The sequence below is a fragment of the Lissotriton vulgaris genome, chromosome 5 (assembly GCF_964263255.1).
Source record: "Lissotriton vulgaris chromosome 5, aLisVul1.2, whole genome shotgun sequence".
In the NCBI taxonomy this organism is placed as follows: domain Eukaryota; kingdom Metazoa; phylum Chordata; class Amphibia; order Caudata; family Salamandridae; genus Lissotriton; species Lissotriton vulgaris.
In genome coordinates, this window is record NC_141693.1 from 723,180,183 (window position 1) to 723,200,334 (window position 20,152).

At 47.5% G+C, this 20,152-nt stretch overlaps 1 protein-coding gene across 1 annotated transcript in view; it reads left to right on the top strand.

Moving 5' to 3' along the window:
• The window catches only part of KIFBP (kinesin family binding protein), a 606,159-nt gene that overhangs the window by 13,389 nt on the left and 572,618 nt on the right, over nt 1-20,152 (top strand). The window lies entirely within an intron of this gene.

Below are 20,152 nucleotides of genomic sequence, written 5' to 3' on the forward strand. Positions count from 1 at the left end.
TCCGCGCCGATTCCTCCGTGGGTCTCCAGTCGGTCCTCTGTTCCGGCCAGAGGCATGTACCCCCTGCAAGTGCGCAGAAGTGAGGGCCGCAGCACTGGGCAGCGTGATTCTCCCTCTGCTACCGCTCCGATGTGCTCGTGGTAGGGAGGGTAGCGGCTGGGGGGCGTCCTCCACTCTACTTCTGGCCCCGGTCTGACTTGCTCGCGGCCTGGTCTTCCGGTGCCCCGCTGAAGAGGCCGTGCTAGATGTGGCTGGTGCAAGGGGCAGCGGGCACTGCCTCTCGATCGGCCCAGAGATACCCCCGGTTCCTACCGGTGCGTTGGTGGTCCGCGTCGCCTTGGTCCACCGCTTCCAGTCGCCAGCTAGGTCCGTAGTAGGCCCCCAAGCCGGGCGCTCGCGTAGTTCCGAGTCCGGCCAGCCCAGCTTCCCAGAGCGAAGCAGACTCTAGACTCCGGCAGCCGGACCCTCAGCTTCGGGCTCTCCTCCCTCTCCTCCGCTCAATGTTCTGACCTGTCGCCGGGGATCAGCAGCTCCACTCCGCTCCTTGGTCACCAGTGAAGGCACCCTCCGCCAAGCCGGGTGAGAGCACCGGCTCCGCTCGCCGCCATCTTGTCCTTCGGGGGGCGGGGTAGGAGTTTCACGGGAATCGCCCGGCACCGGGAATCTGTAGCTGGTCCCTCAACCCGCCGGCGCTGACCTGCGCTGTCTACCCCAGGCGGTCGATCCCTCGATTCTCCTCAGCTCCGCCGGTCACCCCCTCTGCGAGGGCGAGGAGTCGCCCCGGCTCTCGTCGGTGCCGGTCAGACGCCAAGCCCTCCGGCTTCCGCAGAGACGTGTACTGCGGGGCTCTTCCAGTTCGAACAAAAGCAACGCTTCACCCGCAATCACAGCTATACTTTGTGGCTCCGGGGGGGAGAAATTAGCTGAAGATAAGGCTTGGGGCCTTGGCGGGGAACAGGAGCTCCGGAGCGCACGTCCTCCTACTCCTCTATCTTGGCCACGCCGCCCGAAGTCAGTACTTTTAAATGTACACGCAAGCTTAGGCTAAGATATTTTTTTGACAAGGTGTTACCTGCTACTCCACAGAAACCCGACCAATTGAAAGGTTTGCGACCATATAGTTCATACCAAGCACCCACCAGTCATAAGTGCATTGACCTTTTCGAAAATTTGGTGAGACAGGATTTGATAAAATTGAACTACAAAAAAAAACTATAAAAGGAATGTCACTCAAAAAGATTTCGACACACTGAGAAAAATAGCTAATAACAACAACATCAAATGCATAAAAGCTGACAAAGGGGGCGCCCTTGTGATTGTAGACACTGAGATGTATCAAAAAAAGATCTTGGATCATATCAATGATGACCAAACATACATGAGGCTGGCCAACAATCCAACTACCCAGTTCAAAGAAACACTAGCTGACATAGTGGAGAAAGCCCATGGGGATGGAATAATTGACGAGAGAACGAGGAAATACCTGTTAAAAGAAGATCTAAAAAGCCCCACTATACAAATGACACCAAAGATCCACAAGAGCTTGGAGGATCATGTCATTCCCACCGATCCCGACGTGGCTATGCGTGAAGTGGTGGGCACTACGAGCAATTTTGGTGGACAATCAGGCTATCGCTTAAATGTGGGTAAGACACAGGTGCTCTGCTCCAAGAATATAATTAAATCAGTCTCCAGATTCGTTGATTCCGGAGTTGATAATCAGAGATGATTTCATCCCTCTTATGAAATCTATGAGGGAGAAACTGAAAAGAATGGATACATTACAACTTTCAATAATATGTCGTGCCAATGTCATCAAAATGACTATGTTCCCCAAGGTATTATATAAATTCCGGTCGATCCCCTTTAAAATAGAGGCGAAAATTATTAAAGAAATAGAATCCATCTTTATGAATTTCTTGTGGCAATATGGAAAGGTTAGAAGATCCATGAAATATGTCTTTGCCTCAGGAAAGGGGGGGCTTGTGACTGCCAAACCTCAGATACTATCACTGGTCTTGTCTTCTTACGCAGATGGCTATATTATTCGATCCCGTGGGAAATAGTGTAAACTCCCCGAGCAGACAAGATGTTATCCCATCTATTTTTGAACTGCTGCTTGGCAGTGAGGCTACCGGGGTATTATTAAGGAGAACAGAAAGAAGCTATTACAATAAATCGAGATACATGACACTTGAAGGGATATGGGGGGTCTGGGCAGCAGCTCAGAAAACTCTGGCAATCTCTAAATATAATCACCACCACACCCCACTTTGGAACTCTGGCCTCTTTCTTAATCTAAGTAATGATGGGTCTTGGAGACACTGGGAGCGACAGGGTATCCTGACACTGAGGCAAGTTATGGTCAGGGATGAGTGTAGAACTCTGGAAGACCTGAGACAAAGGCACTCCCTCCAGGGTAACCAAGATTACAAATATGCTCAGGTGGTCAGTACAATCAGATCAACAAGGCCTCGTATCGTCTTAAGGGAGAGGTGTAACATACTGGATTATCTCAAGGGGGTGAACCTGGAATCAACGGAGTGTACAGGCTGTTTGTGGAGGAATCCCAGGACGATATGGGCAAAACTGAGGCAGCTGGGCTTCAAAATTGGAGGATCCGGACATTGACTTGGACAGAGCCCTTATAATGGATGGAAGATTCCTATGCTCCTCCAATTTAAGAGCTCAGCACTTCAAAACATTATTTAACTTGTATTATACCCCCTCCAAGCTCTATGATTGGGGTAAGAGGGAGAACAGCAACTGTCCCAGATGCTGTAAAGGTCCGGCTGATATTATCCATATGTTTTATCAGTGCGAGAAACTTGGATCAATTAAAACCGAGATTGAAGCATTCTGGGCGGGGTTGCTGGATGCTAAGATAACTTTGTCTCCAACACTCATGATCATAGGATGCGAAAGCAAATTGAAATTAAATTTTGAGACTGAAGCTTTAGTCTTTATCTATGCAACTCAATCAATCAAACAGGATATTTGTATAGCGCGCTACTCACCCGGAGGGTCTCAAGGCGCTTGGGGGGAGGGGGGGTCCCCTACTGCTCGAACAGCCAGGTCTTGAGTTGCTTCCTGAAGGAGAGGTGGTCTTGGGTCTGACGGAGAAGGATTGGGAGGGAGTTCCAAGTCTTGGCAGCCAGGTAGGAGAAGGATCTTCCTCCCATGGTGGCTCTTCGGATGCGTGGAACGGCGGCGAGGGCGTGGCTGTTTGATCGTAGCTGGTGGGTGGGAGTGTAGAAGGTCAGGCGGTTGTTGAGGTACCTGGGGCCCAGGTCGTGGAGGGTCTTGTGTGCGTGGGTGAGAGTCGGAACGTGATTCTCTTCCTGACGGGGAGCCAGTGCAGGTCTCTCAGGTGTCCGGAGATGTGGCTGTGTCTGGGGATGTCCAGGATGAGTCGTGCGGAGGCGTTCTGGATGCGTTGGAGTCTTTTCTGTAGTTTGGCTATGGTTCCGGTGTAGAGGGTGTTTCCGTAGTCCAGTCGGCTGGTGACGAGTGCCTGGGAGACCGTCTTCCTGGTTTCGGTGGGGATCCATCGGAAGATCTTTCGGAGCATGCGATGATGAGACGGCGTTGACTGTCTGGTCATCGAGAGGGAGGAGTCCAGGATGAAGCCCAGGTTGCGTGCGTGGTCCGTTGGTTTGGGTGCGTTGCCCAGGGCAGGGGGCCACCAGGAGTCTTCCCAGGCAGAGGGTGATGATCCAAGGATGAGGACTTCCGTCTTGTCTGAGTTCAGCCTCAGGCAGCTGTTCATCATCCACTCGGCTACGTCTTTCATCCCTTCGTGTAGGTTGGTTCTGGCGGTGGCTGGGTCGTTGGTGAGGGAGAGGATCAGCTGGGTGTCGTCAGCGTAGGAGATGATGTTGAGGTTGTGTTGGCGTGCGATGGCTGCGAGGGGGCTCGTGTAGACGTTGAAGAGGGTGGGGCTGAGTGATGATCCTTGTGGTACGCCGCAGATGACTTTGTGGCCTTGGATCTGAACGGGGGGAGGCGGACTCTCTGGGTTCTTCCGGCGAGGAACGAGATGATCCACTCTAGTGCCTTCTCTTGAATTCCGATGTTGCTGAGGCGCTGCACTAGGGTGCGGTGGCAGACAGTATCGAACGCTGCGTAGGATCCCGGAGGATGAGGGCAGCTTTTTCCCCGTTGTTGAGCAGGGCTCGGATGTCGTCAGTGGCTGCGATGAGGGCGGTCTCGGTGCTGTGGTTGGCTCGGAAGCCGGACTGCGAGTGGTCGAGGGATCCGTTCTTCTCGAGGAAGGCGGCAAGCTGTCTGTTGACGGTCTTCTTGATGACTTTGGCAGGAAAAGGGAGGAGCGAGATATGGAGGTAGTTCTTGAGGTCGGTGGGGTCTGCTGATGGTTTCTTAAGGAGGAGTACTGTACTTAGAATATTAATTTCAGCAGCCTGGAAAGACACTGAGGCCCCAACCTTCCAAATGTGGATGTCCAGACTATTAGGAATACATAATGTGGAGGCGGCTCTGTATGAACTCGAGGGTAAAAAATTAAGAGAAGTGGGGATGAAGATCTGGGCACCAGTGGCTGCCTAGCGGGCTAGCAGATTGTAGTAAGCTCATTGGGTCCTCAGAACTATGGTAATGTTCTTAACTGTCATTCTCTTTTTTTTTTTTTCTCATCTCCTTTTTGTTTGTGGCAGCCGGCTTAATATTTATAATATTCATATTAATAACATTAACTATTTGATTATTAGATACTAAGCTATGTAATCCGATAATCGATCTGTGTATTACCTCTGTATTGTTAATTTAGGCGGATTGTTTATATTGTATCTTGTCTCTTTCATTTAAATCATGTATATTGTTTTCTCATTATGCCTCATGAATTCTCAATAAAAATTTTAAAAAAGACCTTTTTTATATATTATATTTTCATATATTAAATATATTGATATATTTAAAAACTTAGTCCATTTTTCGGGCAACAGTGGGGTGCCAAGTTGGATGACTGCCATGTAAAACTGGGGTACGAAACTGGGTGTGTTTATGGAATTCTGGGTACTGTTGTCATATGAAGGATCAGGGCATTGTATACACATTGGTCGCTGCAGCTATGTCCCACTAGGCAGAACAGGGGATCCACAGTCTGACGTGGTCTCGTATCTGGCATTCAAATGTGACATGGTGTATGGCACTATGTGTTATTGGCTCTGCGTGGACGCCACGGGAGGAGAACTGGGGTGTGTATTTGTGGGCTGGTCTGGTGATTGTGAGGCCCTAGGTACTTGTGTGTAGTGGTCTGGGTTATCAAGGGGCGGAGACTGTTTGAATTGGTGCAGTAACAGCGCCCATTCCATGGGAATCTTGTGTATCCCTTTTACCTCTTGCTCGCGCAATGTGTCTTCCTCTGCCGCAGCCCTTTTGAGTACTGCTCCCACCCATGCCACAATCGGGGGGCCTTTGGGGGATCGCCAATTACGTCGTATACCATTGACTTACCAATCCCTATGCTGGTACCTAAAGACCTAAGTGTGAGAAAGTGCCATCTTTCTTGCCTTGGTATGCCCCCACTTTTTTTCTGACTGCTGATGTGCTTTGACTGAGTGTGCCCTGGGCTCCTGCCAACCAGGTACCCAGGGCCTGTGTTCCTTCCCTAGAAACTGTGTTGAAACAAAACCCAATTGGCATCTCTGGCCACTTGTCAGCCCTTGTAAATGGTACCCTAGGGACCCAGGGCATGGTGACCTGAGAAGACCCCTAAGGGCTGCAGCACTTATTGTGCCACCCTTATGGGCCCTGTAACCTTGGTAACAGCACACTGCCTTTGCAGGGTGAGTGCCTAAGTACAGAATAAAACAAAGAGTCGACATGGCACACATCCCTGTGTGCCATGCCCACAAACCCACTGCCCTGGCATACATCAGTCACCCCACTAGCTGGGTGCCCTATGCCAGTGGTGTGGGCACAGGTGCATGAGCTCTGTGCCCCTACAGTACCCAGGGCCATTCCTGGGCACTGTAAGTGCAGTAATGCCATTAAGAGTATATGGTCAGGGGTGGGGAATTCATATCGCCCGACGCCCAGGACATATTGTTTGCTGCCAGGGACATCAAGTCTTTATGTTTTTATTGTCCCTCGGACAAGTAGGCTCAACTTCCTGCAGCAGAAACCTTTCCCAGAACAGAACTCTCAAAATCCTGCTAAGCTGCTTCCAATTGAGTGCCGAGTGTATTGGGATAACTTTCTACGACGTAATAGTCCTTTGCTTCACTGACAATGCCCAGAAATGCTTCCATCCTTTCTGAGCACAGCGCAAGGAAACTGACATCTCTTTGAAGGTTGCAGGGCCGGCCTGACTTACGCTTTTGGAAAGAAAAAAAAAACTCTGCTTACGGTTTCATTTAGCATGAAGGCTGCCACACACAACTGCACTCTGAAAGCATTTAGGCCCGTCACCGTTGCTTGCTAGCAGAATGTGCAAGTACTGCCTTTCACAATAATCCTGTGTTTCCGAGTCTCTGCGCTCCCCAAAGCCTGCCTCGGTGGCCCCTTCCTTCAGAGGTCATTGTCCTTGGTGTAAAGCATGCGGCCCATCACCACCAGCAGCCGAGATCGCGGATGCTCTCCCCCCAAACCCCCTCCCACTGTTGCTATTAATGTGATCATCGGAGCTATTGTCAGATCTCAGCCCACTAGGTAAAAGGCAGCAAAAGCGTAGTAAAAGATAAATGATAAAGTTGCATTTGTAAAGTTGAATTTTCCAAAAACTTTGACGGTAGACAAAATATTGTGCCCAGCCCCACGTCAAAAAAGTGTTGTCAAAATCCACTTTTTGATGCGGGGCCTCGCCCAATATTAGAACATTAAGTTTATGGAAAATTCATCTTTACAAATGCGACTTAAGCATTTATATTTATATTTTTACCACGCTTTTGCTGCCTCTCTTACCTAGTGGACTGAGCTCTGATAAAATACCACACTAAACCTATTTATGTGTGTGTTTGTGAGCATGGGCTCATTATTTTATAGGATTTTGACAACACTTTTAAAGTTTTAGTGAATTGAAAGCTCGTGAGGTTCTAAAGCTAAATCTACTGACTAAGGGACCCCCACCAATAAAACCTGGGCTATAGTGAACCCCTGCCTACAGCAGCAGTGAGTTTTTTATGGGCCTCTCATCTACAACTTGGCAGATAAGAGATGATTGACTAAAAGAAAATAGAAGATGGGTTGCTAGAAAAGGGAGTGAAGGATGGAAGAGGGGCAAAGGATAGATGAGTGGGTGAATGTATGGGTGGATGAAAGGATGGATGGACGAGTGGGTAAAAGGATGGATGGATGATTGGGTAAAAGGATGGATGACTGGGTGAAAGGATGTATGTATGATTGGGTGAAAGGATGGATGGATGATTGGGTGAAAGTATGGATGAGTGGATGGGTGGGTGAAAGGGTGGATGGGTGGGTGAAAGGGTGGATATGGGTGGGTGAAAGGGTGGATGGGTGTGTGAAAGGATGGATGGATAATTGGGGACGGGTGGATGAGTGGGTGAAAAGATGGATAGGTAAGAGAATGGGTGGCTCTGTGTATGTGAGAGAATGTGTAGCTGGGTGGATGAAAGGTTGACAAAGTAAATGAAAATCTGAGCGGATGGATGGATGAATAAATGAATGGCAAAAGGAAAAATTGATGGCTGAAAGGAGTTATTGATTGATGGGTAAGTCAAATGATGGATGCATGGGTGGATGGATGCATGCATAGATTGTGGATGGGTGAACAGATGGGTAGATGTATTGAATGGCCAACGGATGGATGGAATGGGGAAGAGTGAATGAATGACAGAATGGAAATGTGAAATGGACATGAGCAGATAGATGTAGCATGAAAGAATAATGGACAGATGCTTGGATGGAAGTGACTAAAAAGGAATTTTAGGGAGGTTTGAGCTCACTTGCATCACTTGTTTGGTGCTGTCAGAGTATTGTTCAAAGTGGGGGGTATTTTAACTTTCTGGCTACTCCCTTAAATAAAACCATCAAAGGGCTTTTCCCTTTACTTAGCAGAAGAGTACGACTGTAAATCACACACCATAATCTTTTCTTTTCATAAGAACCCCACCTTCGTATCACTCATCACATAGAGGATACTACCTGTGCAAATGGAATAAGCTGTGCAAGCGTGGCCTGTGCAAAGCTTGATTTGTGCACTATACTGAAGATGCTAGGAACAATGGTAATGCAAGGCTCAACTATGTCTTACATGAGATCCACATGGTACCCGAGCTACACTGCGTATGATCTTTACAGTGACCTGCGCAGGACATGAGCTGTATAATAGTTATGAACAGTGCTGTGCATGATTCATGTAAGGGGAGGGATAGTGCATGAGTGAATTGTTAAGTAGAAGGTGTAAAGTGTATGAGATGCACTATAGAGGATATAAGTTGCTCTAGAGATGAGGTTTGCGATGCGCGTGGGTTGTGCAGGAGCTATGCAGAACACTAGCTGTGTGGAGTTTGAGCTTTACTGTGCATGAAATCTGCATGGTATGACTTGGAAGAGGCAACTAAGTAAATTGCTGTGAAAGGCATGACCTTTCTTCTTAACATCTTTAATGACAAGTCAGTGCCTGCTGTAACCATAGTACCTTAATAGTTTGTTAAATGGCCCGTCTTCGGGGTTTTTCTAACTGATGCATTTTTACTTGCTGGTTTCCTCAAATCCCCCCATTGCCTCTGAAACAAATTGGTAGTTTCTCAGGGAAATAATATAGTGACACATTTGCATTTGTTTGCTAGGGGTATGATCGCCCACAGTTTATTCGGCTTGTCGGGGTGCTAATGTTTAAACAAAATTGTGTATCATGTTCATGGGTCAAGTGCATTAAAGTTCAGTCGAGCAGAGAATTCAAGTCAGATACATTCAAACACAGTCAGCAGGAATTTCAGCTTGCATTACTGATAGGGGATCCAATAAAAGCAGTTGTTCATGGTCTGATACATTTACAAGTTGTGGCTGTGTATAGCTTCCAGAAGGCTCCTTTATTATGTGCAAGTGTATAAAGAAAAATGGAAGCAAGAGTGTCTGTTTTCAAAATAAAATCACCAATGTACCCCAAACAATGTGCTCCTTGAAAAAGCGACGAAGAGAGCAAAATAGTTGCAACTTAAAAATGGTTGTAGTGTGCAGAAAGCTACAATGCAGAGTTTGAAAACATTAACTACCATTGCACTAAGGAATCATTTAATACATCACCTTTGGTGCATGTCAATATTTTAATAACAAAATAAAGGCAAATCAAAGTAAAACTACTTAAAGAAAAATAATTAGGCCCCCCCACTCATAACAGAATGTAACAAATTTGCATTAAAGATCTATTAAATTGCATTGGTGCAGAATTAAGACTTTCCGAAATTCATAAGCGTTTACCTAAGTTGGCCTGGAAACCTACAACAGTTCCATGTTCGTAAACACACTCTTTACAAACATATAATGTATTACCTTTTTCAGGGTGCAGAGGGGGTTAGAGAGGAGTTTATTGTGTCGTTAAACAATGTATGTTGCACGCATGCACACATTTGCACCGCAATCTAGGTCTGGAAAAAACAACTCTTTTTGCTAGTGAATACTTTTATAGGTACAAACACAATCTTTGTGTGTCTAAGCCAAACTTACATGTATTGATAGCTTACATTTTGACTCTAACTAGATTGCCTACAAATTCTTGCCAATCTATGAAAGTCTATATATTGGATATAGTGCTTGGCAAATGATCACATTTCTAGCAAACCAGGGAACCAAGCTAGAGTGAGATGAAGGGAACTGTCCACAAATTACAATGTGAATAGTGTCAGACAGGGGCAGTCTCCTTGATCCTCAGTTGGTAACTGAGGCACTGGACTGGAAGTAGAATCTAAGTTTATTTACAGTAACATTTTGTGAAAATGAGTGAATGTTTACAAATATAATTGTCAGGGTAGTCCACAAGTCTCTTCCTCAGACTAGAAAGAGAGCATTGATACAATAAGGGCAGTAAACTTCAATATAATGAAAGTGCTGATATATTCAGAGGCTTACCATGACCTTGAGCAGAGCTCACTCAAACAGAGACTGAATATTCAATAAATGTAATCAGTTCCATTGGGACAATAGTACACCAAACGCTGATTGCAGTTTTATGGATATGTTCTTATATTTCCCATGACCGGGACCGCTGTCTCTAATAATATAGTAAAATGAGCCCTGACATAATCAGAAAGGTTGCTATCCAAACTCTTATATGAGAATACGGTCATGAATTGAAACCTCATTGTTTGCTACCAAATGGGACAAGTAGATTTTTTTTAAAGGACAAGTAGATTTCTGAAACATTTTGTCCTTCGGACAAGAAGATATTTTATAAAATTCCACACCCCTGATGGTGCTGGGAGGGTGTCATTACGAAAACCACTATTTACAACAAGGGGTGGTGAGGGACAGAGTCTCTGAATTAAACAGAATACTCTCACCCAGTCAAAAGATCAGGGCTAGATCCAACACCGTTTTTTAGCTCACTGCACCATCCCAGTTTCAGAACCTGGCTGTATGCAAATTAGTCTGTTCCTGTCCCAGTGCATGATGGGAACAGGGCAGACCAAACTACAAAAGCCAATTCTTACACTGGGAAGGAAACAAGCTACCGGGGACCGGTTTCTGGCATTTCAGCCGTCTTCGGCCCGGCTTGCTTGAATCCTGATGGTGCAATGAGCAAGGGACTCACATCTGAGTATACCCTTCCACGCTTAGGGTGGACAAAAATATTTACAACAAGGGGTGGTGAGGGACAGAGTCTCTGAATTAAACAGAATACTCTCACCCAGTCAAAAGATCAGGGCTAGATCCAACACCGTTTTTTAGCTCACTGCACCATCCCAGTTTCAGAACCTGGCTGTATGCAAATTAGTCTGTTCCTGTCCCAGTGCATGATGGGAACAGGGCAGACCAAACTACAAAAGCCAATTCTTACACTGGGAAGGAAACAAGCTACCGGGGACCGGTTTCTGGCATTTCAGCCGTCTTCGGCCCGGCTTGCTTGAATCCTGATGGTGCAATGAGCAAGGGACTCACATCTGAGTATACCCTTCCACGCTTAGGGTGGACAAAAATATTTACAACAAGGGGTGGTGAGGGACAGAGTCTCTGAATTAAACAGAATACTCTCACCCAGTCAAAAGATCAGGGCTAGATCCAACACCGTTTTTTAGCTCACTGCACCATCCCAGTTTCAGAACCTGGCTGTATGCAAATTAGTCTGTTCCTGTCCCAGTGCATGATGGGAACAGGGCAGACCAAACTACAAAAGCCAATTCTTACACTGGGAAGGAAACAAGCTACCGGGGACCGGTTTCTGGCATTTCAGCCGTCTTCGGCCCGGCTTGCTTGAATCCTGATGGTGCAATGAGCAAGGGACTCACATCTGAGTATACCCTTCCACGCTTAGGGTGGACAAAAATATTTACAACAAGGGGTGGTGAGGGACAGAGTCTCTGAATTAAACAGAATACTCTCACCCAGTCAAAAGATCAGGGCTAGATCCAACACCGTTTTTTAGCTCACTGCACCATCCCAGTTTCAGAACCTGGCTGTATGCAAATTAGTCTGTTCCTGTCCCAGTGCATGATGGGAACAGGGCAGACCAAACTACAAAAGCCAATTCTTACACTGGGAAGGAAACAAGCTACCGGGGACCGGTTTCTGGCATTTCAGCCGTCTTCGGCCCGGCTTGCTTGAATCCTGATGGTGCAATGAGCAAGGGACTCACATCTGAGTATACCCTTCCACGCTTAGGGTGGACAAAAATATTTACAACAAGGGGTGGTGAGGGACAGAGTCTCTGAATTAAACAGAATACTCTCACCCAGTCAAAAGATCAGGGCTAGATCCAACACCGTTTTTTAGCTCACTGCACCATCCCAGTTTCAGAACCTGGCTGTATGCAAATTAGTCTGTTCCTGTCCCAGTGCATGATGGGAACAGGGCAGACCAAACTACAAAAGCCAATTCTTACACTGGGAAGGAAACAAGCTACCGGGGACCGGTTTCTGGCATTTCAGCCGTCTTCGGCCCGGCTTGCTTGAATCCTGATGGTGCAATGAGCAAGGGACTCACATCTGAGTATACCCTTCCACGCTTAGGGTGGACAAAAATATTTACAACAAGGGGTGGTGAGGGACAGAGTCTCTGAATTAAACAGAATACTCTCACCCAGTCAAAAGATCAGGGCTAGATCCAACACCGTTTTTTAGCTCACTGCACCATCCCAGTTTCAGAACCTGGCTGTATGCAAATTAGTCTGTTCCTGTCCCAGTGCATGATGGGAACAGGGCAGACCAAACTACAAAAGCCAATTCTTACACTGGGAAGGAAACAAGCTACCGGGGACCGGTTTCTGGCATTTCAGCCGTCTTCGGCCCGGCTTGCTTGAATCCTGATGGTGCAATGAGCAAGGGACTCACATCTGAGTATACCCTTCCACGCTTAGGGTGGACAAAAATATTTACAACAAGGGGTGGTGAGGGACAGAGTCTCTGAATTAAACAGAATACTCTCACCCAGTCAAAAGATCAGGGCTAGATCCAACACCGTTTTTTAGCTCACTGCACCATCCCAGTTTCAGAACCTGGCTGTATGCAAATTAGTCTGTTCCTGTCCCAGTGCATGATGGGAACAGGGCAGACCAAACTACAAAAGCCAATTCTTACACTGGGAAGGAAACAAGCTACCGGGGACCGGTTTCTGGCATTTCAGCCGTCTTCGGCCCGGCTTGCTTGAATCCTGATGGTGCAATGAGCAAGGGACTCACATCTGAGTATACCCTTCCACGCTTAGGGTGGACAAAAATATTTACAACAAGGGGTGGTGAGGGACAGAGTCTCTGAATTAAACAGAATACTCTCACCCAGTCAAAAGATCAGGGCTAGATCCAACACCGTTTTTTAGCTCACTGCACCATCCCAGTTTCAGAACCTGGCTGTATGCAAATTAGTCTGTTCCTGTCCCAGTGCATGATGGGAACAGGGCAGACCAAACTACAAAAGCCAATTCTTACACTGGGAAGGAAACAAGCTACCGGGGACCGGTTTCTGGCATTTCAGCCGTCTTCGGCCCGGCTTGCTTGAATCCTGATGGTGCAATGAGCAAGGGACTCACATCTGAGTATACCCTTCCACGCTTAGGGTGGACAAAAATATTTACAACAAGGGGTGGTGAGGGACAGAGTCTCTGAATTAAACAGAATACTCTCACCCAGTCAAAAGATCAGGGCTAGATCCAACACCGTTTTTTAGCTCACTGCACCATCCCAGTTTCAGAACCTGGCTGTATGCAAATTAGTCTGTTCCTGTCCCAGTGCATGATGGGAACAGGGCAGACCAAACTACAAAAGCCAATTCTTACACTGGGAAGGAAACAAGCTACCGGGGACCGGTTTCTGGCATTTCAGCCGTCTTCGGCCCGGCTTGCTTGAATCCTGATGGTGCAATGAGCAAGGGACTCACATCTGAGTATACCCTTCCACGCTTAGGGTGGACAAAAATATTTACAACAAGGGGTGGTGAGGGACAGAGTCTCTGAATTAAACAGAATACTCTCACCCAGTCAAAAGATCAGGGCTAGATCCAACACCGTTTTTTAGCTCACTGCACCATCCCAGTTTCAGAACCTGGCTGTATGCAAATTAGTCTGTTCCTGTCCCAGTGCATGATGGGAACAGGGCAGACCAAACTACAAAAGCCAATTCTTACACTGGGAAGGAAACAAGCTACCGGGGACCGGTTTCTGGCATTTCAGCCGTCTTCGGCCCGGCTTGCTTGAATCCTGATGGTGCAATGAGCAAGGGACTCACATCTGAGTATACCCTTCCACGCTTAGGGTGGACAAAAATATTTACAACAAGGGGTGGTGAGGGACAGAGTCTCTGAATTAAACAGAATACTCTCACCCAGTCAAAAGATCAGGGCTAGATCCAACACCGTTTTTTAGCTCACTGCACCATCCCAGTTTCAGAACCTGGCTGTATGCAAATTAGTCTGTTCCTGTCCCAGTGCATGATGGGAACAGGGCAGACCAAACTACAAAAGCCAATTCTTACACTGGGAAGGAAACAAGCTACCGGGGACCGGTTTCTGGCATTTCAGCCGTCTTCGGCCCGGCTTGCTTGAATCCTGATGGTGCAATGAGCAAGGGACTCACATCTGAGTATACCCTTCCACGCTTAGGGTGGACAAAAATATTTACAACAAGGGGTGGTGAGGGACAGAGTCTCTGAATTAAACAAAATACTCTCACCCAGTCAAAAGATCAGGGCTAGATCCAACACCGTTTTTTAGCTCACTGCACCATCCCAGTTTCAGAACCTGGCTGTATGCAAATTAGTCTGTTCCTGTCCCAGTGCATGATGGGAACAGGGCAGACCAAACTACAAAAGCCAATTCTTACACTGGGAAGGAAACAAGCTACCGGGGACCGGTTTCTGGCATTTCAGCCGTCTTCGGCCCGGCTTGCTTGAATCCTGATGGTGCAATGAGCAAGGGACTCACATCTGAGTATACCCTTCCACGCTTAGGGTGGACAAAAATATTTACAACCAGGGGTGGTGAGGGACAGAGTCTCTGAATTAAACAGAATACTCTCACCCAGTCAAAAGATCAGGGCTAGATCCAACACCGTTTTTTAGCTCACTGCACCATCCCAGTTTCAGAACCTGGCTGTATGCAAATTAGTCTGTTCCTGTCCCAGTGCATGATGGGAACAGGGCAGACCAAACTACAAAAGCCAATTCTTACACTGGGAAGGAAACAAGCTACCGGGGACCGGTTTCTGGCATTTCAGCCGTCTTCGGCCCGGCTTGCTTGAATCCTGATGGTGCAATGAGCAAGGGACTCACATCTGAGTATACCCTTCCACGCTTAGGGTGGACAAAAATATTTACAACAAGGGGTGGTGAGGGACAGAGTCTCTGAATTAAACAGAATACTCTCACCCAGTCAAAAGATCAGGGCTAGATCCAACACCGTTTTTTAGCTCACTGCACCATCCCAGTTTCAGAACCTGGCTGTATGCAAATTAGTCTGTTCCTGTCCCAGTGCATGATGGGAACAGGGCAGACCAAACTACAAAAGCCAATTCTTACACTGGGAAGGAAACAAGCTACCGGGGACCGGTTTCTGGCATTTCAGCCGTCTTCGGCCCGGCTTGCTTGAATCCTGATGGTGCAATGAGCAAGGGACTCACATCTGAGTATACCCTTCCACGCTTAGGGTGGACAAAAATATTTACAACAAGGGGTGGTGAGGGACAGAGTCTCTGAATTAAACAGAATACTCTCACCCAGTCAAAAGATCAGGGCTAGATCCAACACCGTTTTTTAGCTCACTGCACCATCCCAGTTTCAGAACCTGGCTGTATGCAAATTAGTCTGTTCCTGTCCCAGTGCATGATGGGAACAGGGCAGACCAAACTACAAAAGCCAATTCTTACACTGGGAAGGAAACAAGCTACCGGGGACCGGTTTCTGGCATTTCAGCCGTCTTCGGCCCGGCTTGCTTGAATCCTGATGGTGCAATGAGCAAGGGACTCACATCTGAGTATACCCTTCCACGCTTAGGGTGGACAAAAATATTTACAACAAGGGGTGGTGAGGGACAGAGTCTCTGAATTAAACAGAATACTCTCACCCAGTCAAAAGATCAGGGCTAGATCCAACACCGTTTTTTAGCTCACTGCACCATCCCAGTTTCAGAACCTGGCTGTATGCAAATTAGTCTGTTCCTGTCCCAGTGCATGATGGGAACAGGGCAGACCAAACTACAAAAGCCAATTCTTACACTGGGAAGGAAACAAGCTACCGGGGACCGGTTTCTGGCATTTCAGCCGTCTTCGGCCCGGCTTGCTTGAATCCTGATGGTGCAATGAGCAAGGGACTCACATCTGAGTATACCCTTCCACGCTTAGGGTGGACAAAAATATTTACAACAAGGGGTGGTGAGGGACAGAGTCTCTGAATTAAACAGAATACTCTCACCCAGTCAAAAGATCAGGGCTAGATCCAACACCGTTTTTTAGCTCACTGCACCATCCCAGTTTCAGAACCTGGCTGTATGCAAATTAGTCTGTTCCTGTCCCAGTGCATGATGGGAACAGGGCAGACCAAACTACAAAAGCCAATTCTTACACTGGGAAGGAAACAAGCTACCGGGGACCGGTTTCTGGCATTTCAGCCGTCTTCGGCCCGGCTTGCTTGAATCCTGATGGTGCAATGAGCAAGGGACTCACATCTGAGTATACCCTTCCACGCTTAGGGTGGACAAAAATATTTACAACAAGGGGTGGTGAGGGACAGAGTCTCTGAATTAAACAGAATACTCTCACCCAGTCAAAAGATCAGGGCTAGATCCAACACCGTTTTTTAGCTCACTGCACCATCCCAGTTTCAGAACCTGGCTGTATGCAAATTAGTCTGTTCCTGTCCCAGTGCATGATGGGAACAGGGCAGACCAAACTACAAAAGCCAATTCTTACACTGGGAAGGAAACAAGCTACCGGGGACCGGTTTCTGGCATTTCAGCCGTCTTCGGCCCGGCTTGCTTGAATCCTGATGGTGCAATGAGCAAGGGACTCACATCTGAGTATACCCTTCCACGCTTAGGGTGGACAAAAATATTTACAACAAGGGGTGGTGAGGGACAGAGTCTCTGAATTAAACAGAATACTCTCACCCAGTCAAAAGATCAGGGCTAGATCCAACACCGTTTTTTAGCTCACTGCACCATCCCAGTTTCAGAACCTGGCTGTATGCAAATTAGTCTGTTCCTGTCCCAGTGCATGATGGGAACAGGGCAGACCAAACTACAAAAGCCAATTCTTACACTGGGAAGGAAACAAGCTACCGGGGACCGGTTTCTGGCATTTCAGCCGTCTTCGGCCCGGCTTGCTTGAATCCTGATGGTGCAATGAGCAAGGGACTCACATCTGAGTATACCCTTCCACGCTTAGGGTGGACAAAAATATTTACAACAAGGGGTGGTGAGGGACAGAGTCTCTGAATTAAACAGAATACTCTCACCCAGTCAAAAGATCAGGGCTAGATCCAACACCGTTTTTTAGCTCACTGCACCATCCCAGTTTCAGAACCTGGCTGTATGCAAATTAGTCTGTTCCTGTCCCAGTGCATGATGGGAACAGGGCAGACCAAACTACAAAAGCCAATTCTTACACTGGGAAGGAAACAAGCTACCGGGGACCGGTTTCTGGCATTTCAGCCGTCTTCGGCCCGGCTTGCTTGAATCCTGATGGTGCAATGAGCAAGGGACTCACATCTGAGTATACCCTTCCACGCTTAGGGTGGACAAAAATATTTACAACAAGGGGTGGTGAGGGACAGAGTCTCTGAATTAAACAGAATACTCTCACCCAGTCAAAAGATCAGGGCTAGATCCAACACCGTTTTTTAGCTCACTGCACCATCCCAGTTTCAGAACCTGGCTGTATGCAAATTAGTCTGTTCCTGTCCCAGTGCATGATGGGAACAGGGCAGACCAAACTACAAAAGCCAATTCTTACACTGGGAAGGAAACAAGCTACCGGGGACCGGTTTCTGGCATTTCAGCCGTCTTTGGCCCGGCTTGCTTGAATCCTGATGGTGCAATGAGCAAGGGACTCACATCTGAGTATACCCTTCCACGCTTAGGGTGGACAAAAATATTTACAACAAGGGGTGGTGAGGGACAGAGTCTCTGAATTAAACAGAATACTCTCACCCAGTCAAAAGATCAGGGCTAGATCCAACACCGTTTTTTAGCTCACTGCACCATCCCAGTTTCAGAACCTGGCTGTATGCAAATTAGTCTGTTCCTGTCCCAGTGCATGATGGGAACAGGGCAGACCAAACTACAAAAGCCAATTCTTACACTGGGAAGGAAACAAGCTACCGGGGACCGGTTTCTGGCATTTCAGCCGTCTTCGGCCCGGCTTGCTTGAATCCTGATGGTGCAATGAGCAAGGGACTCACATCTGAGTATACCCTTCCACGCTTAGGGTGGACAAAAATATTTACAACAAGGGGTGGTGAGGGACAGAGTCTCTGAATTAAACAGAATACTCTCACCCAGTCAAAAGATCAGGGCTAGATCCAACACCGTTTTTTAGCTCACTGCACCATCCCAGTTTCAGAACCTGGCTGTATGCAAATTAGTCTGTTCCTGTCCCAGTGCATGATGGGAACAGGGCAGACCAAACTACAAAAGCCAATTCTTACACTGGGAAGGAAACAAGCTACCGGGGACCGGTTTCTGGCATTTCAGCCGTCTTCGGCCCGGCTTGCTTGAATCCTGATGGTGCAATGAGCAAGGGACTCACATCTGAGTATACCCTTCCACGCTTAGGGTGGACAAAAATATTTACAACAAGGGGTGGTGAGGGACAGAGTCTCTGAATTAAACAGAATACTCTCACCCAGTCAAAAGATCAGGGCTAGATCCAACACCGTTTTTTAGCTCACTGCACCATCCCAGTTTCAGAACCTGGCTGTATGCAAATTAGTCTGTTCCTGTCCCAGTGCATGATGGGAACAGGGCAGACCAAACTACAAAAGCCAATTCTTACACTGGGAAGGAAACAAGCTACCGGGGACCGGTTTCTGGCATTTCAGCCGTCTTCGGCCCGGCTTGCTTGAATCCTGATGGTGCAATGAGCAAGGGACTCACATCTGAGTATACCCTTCCACGCTTAGGGTGGACAAAAATATTTACAACAAGGGGTGGTGAGGGACAGAGTCTCTGAATTAAACAGAATACTCTCACCCAGTCAAAAGATCAGGGCTAGATCCAACACCGTTTTTTAGCTCACTGCACCATCCCAGTTTCAGAACCTGGCTGTATGCAAATTAGTCTGTTCCTGTCCCAGTGCATGATGGGAACAGGGCAGACCAAACTACAAAAGCCAATTCTTACACTGGGAAGGAAACAAGCTACCGGGGACCGGTTTCTGGCATTTCAGCCGTCTTCGGCCCGGCTTGCTTGAATCCTGATGGTGCAATGAGCAAGGGACTCACATCTGAGTATACCCTTCCACGCTTAGGGTGGACAAAAATATTTACAACAAGGGGTGGTGAGGGACAGAGTCTCTGAATTAAACAGAATACTCTCACCCAGTCAAAAGATCAGGGCTAGATCCAACACCGTTTTTTAGCTCACTGCACCATCCCAGTTTCAGAACCTGGCTGTATGCAAATTAGTCTGTTCCTGTCCCAGTGCATGATGGGAACAGGGCAGACCAAACTACAAAAGCCAATTCTTACACTGGGAAGGAAACAAGCTACCGGGGACCGGTTTCTGGCATTTCAGCCGTCTTCGGCCCGGCTTGCTTGAATCCTGATGGTGCAATGAGCAAGGGACTCACATCTGAGTATACCCTTCCACGCTTAGGGTGGACAAAAATATTTACAACAAGGGGTGGTGAGGGACAGAGTCTCTGAATTAAACAGAATACTCTCACCCAGTCAAAAGATCAGGGCTAGATCCAACACCGTTTTTTAGCTCACTGCACCATCCCAGTTTCAGAACCTGGCTGTATGCAAATTAGTCTGTTCCTGTCCCAGTGCATGATGGGAACAGGGCAGACCAAACTACAAAAGCCAATTCTTACACTGGGAAGGAAACAAGCTACCGGGGACCGGTTTCTGGCATTTCAGCCGTCTTCGGCCCGGCTTGCTTGAATCCTGATGGTGCAATGAGCAAGGGACTCACATCTGAGTATACCCTTCCACGCTTAGGGTGGACAAAAATATTTACAACAAGGGGTGGTGAGGGACAGAGTCTCTGAATTAAACAGAATACTCTCACCCAGTCAAAAGATCAGGGCTAGATCCAACACCGTTTTTTAGCTCACTGCACCATCCCAGTTTCAGAACCTGGCTGTATGCAAATTAGTCTGTTCCTGTCCCAGTGCATGATGGGAACAGGGCAGACCAAACTACAAAAGCCAATTCTTACACTGGGAAGGAAACAAGCTACCGGGGACCGGTTTCTGGCATTTCAGCCGTCTTTGGCCCGGCTTGCTTGAATCCTGATGGTGCAATGAGCAAGGGACTCACATCTGAGTATACCCTTCCACGCTTAGGGTGGACAAAAATATTTACAACAAGGGG